The sequence below is a fragment of the Dromiciops gliroides genome, chromosome 4 (genome assembly GCF_019393635.1).
Source record: "Dromiciops gliroides isolate mDroGli1 chromosome 4, mDroGli1.pri, whole genome shotgun sequence".
NCBI lineage: Eukaryota > Metazoa > Chordata > Mammalia > Microbiotheria > Microbiotheriidae > Dromiciops > Dromiciops gliroides.
The window spans coordinates 304,821,438-304,826,351 of NC_057864.1; the positions used below are offsets into that span (position 1 = coordinate 304,821,438).

General features: G+C 40.9%; 1 non-coding gene across 1 annotated transcript; it reads left to right on the forward strand.

Annotated features, from left to right (window-relative positions):
• The first annotated feature begins 4,227 nt into the window (after positions 1-4,227).
• On the forward strand, positions 4,228-4,334 carry LOC122726850. The gene has a single exon (XR_006352843.1). It is a non-coding gene; the product is annotated as a U6 spliceosomal RNA (small nuclear RNA).
• Positions 4,335-4,914: the final 580 nt, after the last annotated feature.

The following is a 4,914-nucleotide window of genomic DNA, read 5'->3' on the forward strand; positions in this document are numbered from 1 at the left end:
TTTTGCAGTTCTGCTTGGGAAATGTCTTCTGTACTTTTTTTTATATGGGATTTCTCCGCGCTTCCGGGGCTCGGAGTCGCTGCACTTTAGCCACACCCACCTCATCTGCATAGAGAGAGCCCTTCGGACCCTACTCTGGTTCCCCCGCCCACCTCATTTGCATAGAAAACTGCTCCTGCCCTCCCAACTAGAACCATCTTTTGAGGGAGAACACCCTTCTTTTTTTTTTCCTACGCCACCTCTTTCGTTTTCCTAAGAAGCAGCATCGAAAATAGCTTAAAAAAAAGAAAGAAAGAAAGAAAAAGTTTAAGTAGGCTACTGAAATCGGATCACCTCTTCTGAACTGAAACTTCCTGAAAAAAAAAACAAACAAACAAACCTAGAATTCATTTTGCAAGGTGTTGCTGCTTGTCACTTCATTAATTATTCTCAACTAAACCAGCGGAAGTCCCAAGAGGTTCCTTTAATAAAGTACTTTAGACAAACATGAATGAATGCGGGGTTATTCATAAAGTCTAAGCGGGGTTTGGTTTGTTTTTTTTTTAGATTTCTCCCTTAAACAACCTTAATTTAAATGTAAGTTTAGTCCCTACACTTTTCCGATCAACGACACTTTAGTATAGAAGAAGGGAAAGAGATCGGAAAAAGTGAGATTCAGCCGCAGCAACAAGTATATGTCAATGAGTACACCCAAAGAGATAGTTCCAGAGATTCTGGCAGGGCGCACCAGGGGAGGATGCTAATGACTCATACACCAACGTAAAAGTGTTTCTCCTAGGGCTGGATCGAGACTAGAAGACCGGCAGCAGCTCGATGCACAGCTGGAGTCTAAGGAGCTCGACTGGACCAAACGTCACGGAGACCTATGCTCCAGCCCCAGCTGTGAGGCGAATCCTGGAGGCTTTGATGAGAGAAAGGCTAGACCAATCACCGAAGCCTCCGTAATGACGTTTATGCCTCTCCCTCCTCTAGTGGAAGGGAGGGGAGCGGGGATGAGGGGGGCGGGGTGAGGGGAGAAGCCAATGAGTGAGTTGCGTGGGCGGAGCTGCGCCTGCTGTCAGAACTATCTGAATGGGCTCCGTGAGCACCAGAAGGGGGATCAGGGTGGCGGTGGGGGGAAGGGAAGATGTTACCCTGAAAGGGAACCAATCCGCCTACTCAGGGCAGCTTAGCTGTGAGTCTCTCCTGTCACGTTTTCTAGAAAAGACTAGAAGAAGGAGGAAAAGGCACTTATTGTACTTCTTTTCCTGTTGCACCCTACTAAAGCTTTCTTTTTCCTTTTTTTTTAGAAGGCATGTAATAAACAAAAATAATTATTTTAAAATGCATTACACACGCACACACACACACACACACACACACCCCTCCCTCCCTCTACTCCCTACAGATCATAAAGATGAAAGGGTTTCTCTCTCAGATCCAGGGCATGAATGGACGGTAATCACTATTCAGAACTCCGTTTCCGTGGCTTGAGACTTGGCTCTTTGAAGTGCACCAAAATTCAACATTTGTAGTCCAGAAGGGTAACTTCTACGTCATCAGTACGTCACGATGAGTCTGTGCATTGATAGAAAGAACTATTTTTGACAAAAGTGTAAAAAAACCCACCGTTCTTGAAACCTACGTGTGTGTTTGTGCTTTCAGTGGTACGTGGGGTAGTAGGAAGAGGTAAATGGACGTAACAGCTGGGAGTGCTAGGAGCCCACTATATAGAGTATCGGGAGCTAAAGGAGAATTTGCCACAGACCCTTTGGCACCGTCACGCCACCCGGGGAATCTCTGGACAATGTGTCCTCGCTTGAGTCACTCTATATAGGGAACGGAGATACCTTGAGATTAAAATTTAGAGATTGCTGGATATTTACTACTCAGAGGGGTGCCCAGGGAGCATCCAGCTGTGTAACAAGGCCTCCGCCTGCCGGAGAGAGAGAGAACTACACGCAAACCCAAAACAAACTCCTGTAACTGCTGGGAGAGGTGGAGCAGGGCGGTATTCATCATCATCATCAAAGACTGGCAACTTGGGATATAGTCCAGAATTAGAAAGTGTTCCTTTAGGCCAGATGATAGTAGAATGAATGATCTCTCTCCGACTTAGCTAAACAGTTACAACACATTCAGCCACTCATATACACCCGTCATCTGAGGCAACACTTAAGTTTTCCCTAAACTGAAGGGAGAGAAAGCTGGTAGAGGAAGACTTCAGGGTGATTTTAAAGTCTGCTGTATTCTGAGAAGTTTAGGCCCACTGGTTAGAACAAAACAAAATCAAGTATTGTTTTTCTATTTAGATTTATACAATTTTCTTTCTAAAATCTAGTCCCAGGACAAATAGGAACCATCTTCAGTTCTACAGTCTCGGTCCCATTTCTCTGTCTGACAAATCACCACTGATCTCTCATATTCCTTCATGTGCATGAAAGGACTTTCCCAGAGGATGCCTATTCCAATCTTTTCATTTTACCGATGAGGGAACTGAGGTCAGGGGAAGGAAGTGCTGAACAAAAGAATCAGGAAACCTGGGTTTCAGGACCTTATCGAATAACTGGTTGACTATCACCTAACAGATGATTGTTTAATGATTGGTTGACTGACTATATGGACCTGAACAAGGCACTTAATTGTTCTGCCCTTCCTATTCCTTATCTGCAAAATAAGGGAGCTGGCCATAACAATGATGATGAAAAGGAGAAGGAATAGGAAGATGAGGATGAGGATGATAATGATTCGGTCCTTTAAGTTTCACAAAGATCTTTGCTTGCAAAAAGTCCTGTGAGGCAGGCATTGCAAGTGTAAATTAGATACTACTAAAGGTCTCTTCCAGATTTAAAGCCTAAAATTTCTCTAGTATGTTACACATAACCATTACTTTCTTCATGCCTAAAATGTATGAACTAGCTAACAGTTACATCCACATATTCTAGAGAAGTCAACACAAAATCTAAGTTACAGGATTGAGTTCATCCATAGCAAAGATGGAGGAGGCTATTCTAGAGAACAGGGCCATGATATTGTATTCCTGGCTACTTAGTTCAATTTCAGTCAATCAATCAATCAATATTTATAAAGGACCTACTATATGCCAGGCACAGTGCTAAGTGATAGGGATACAAAAAGAGTCAAAAGACAGTCCCTGCCCTCAAGAAGCTTACAATCTAATAGGGAAGACAACATGTAAACAGAGAGAGAGAGAGAGAGAGAGTGTGTGTGTGTGTGTGTGTGTGTGTGTGTGTATACACACATCCATATCATCTATCTCTATCTCTATCTCTATCTTTACCTCTACCTCTACCTCTATCTCTCTCTCTATCTCTACTTCTATCTCTACCTCTACCTCTCTCTAGCTCTACCTCTACCTCTGTCTCTACCTCTATCATCTCTATCTCTATCTCTATGTATCTTTATCTCTATCTCTGTTTCTATGTCATCTAGATCTAGATCTAGATCTATATTGAGAGAGTTTCCAGAGAAATGGACTACTTGGTTTCTTAGAAAGCACTTAAAGCCAACTCTGTCTCTTCTAACAGAGTTAGTTGAAAATACAACATATGTTAAGAATATTTCACATCTGTGAAAGTCACAATGTGGAAATTTATATTGATTTTGCAAAACTGGTGTTAAGGTTTAAAAAAAAATTCAGTACACTTACTCTTCAAAGGATTGGCGGAGTACTCACCTGAACAAATAAATTTATATTATTCTGCTTAAGAAATTAGAACATCAAAAACATATTTGAGAAGAAAACTGGCATACCATGCCAAGAAGAGATGTGCAGATTGAAGTAGGAGTAGGTTTATGAAGGACAATCTAAACTCAAGAACTCAACCTCTCTGGGTGATGTTGGATGTTTTCTGATTTAGCCATTGCTTTTCACAGGAATGAACACAATAATGGAATTTTAAATATATTTAATGAAAAAAAGGCTGGTGAGGGAGAAGGGAGGTAGAGGTGACAGGGAGATTAGGGACTCATAAATAGGATATATATATATACACACACACACACACACACACACATATATATATATTATATATATGATAATACATTAAAAGGGACATACTCCTTCATTTTATTGATGAGGTAAGAGGTGGCAGGGGAGGTTAAGGAAGTTGTCCAAGATCTTACGGGTAGGAAATAACAAAGGCAGGACTTGACTCCAAGTTCTCTGGCTCTGAAGTAAGTCCCCCTTCCACAAGCTGCTTCCAAAAAGTATTTAAAAGAAGGCCTGTGCTTGCTTCGGCAGCACATATACTAAAATTGGAACGATACAGAGAAGATTAGCATGGCCCCTGCGCAAGGATGACATGCAAATTCGTGAAGCGTTCCATATTTTTAAAACAAACAAACAAACAAAAAGGCCTATCACTATAAAATAAGGATAGGATAATAAATCTTATAGGTCATCTATTGCAAGGCCCTCATTTTGCATGTGAGGAAATGGAGGTATAGAAAAGTTAATTGAGTTGGCTTGTCCAAGGTCATGGAGATGGTAAGTAAGGGACTGAGATGTTATTAAACTTAAATCCTCTGACTAAATCTACTTCTTTCCACTGCCATATGGAGGTATTTCCACAGGAATTACTGAGGAAATTCTCAAAAACATAAACCACTAGTAACTGACAAACTATTGGTTATATAGGTTTGAACAAGATGATTTCTGATGTCCTTTTCAACTCTGAAATTCAGTTCTATAATGTGTCCTCTATACAGTCCTGCCTTTTTAATGCTGTTTATGAGAGGGAATCTTGTATAAATGTTTTTGTTTAACATTGCAGTTTTCCCTAGATTTTTGACTCCTTTTGGTCAGGGAGAGTAGTTTTTATTTTCTTAGCTTCTCTGTATAGTAGCCAAGTCAACAATTAGTCACTTCACCCATGGAGCTGTAGTTTTGTTATACAGAATCCCTAAAAGAAT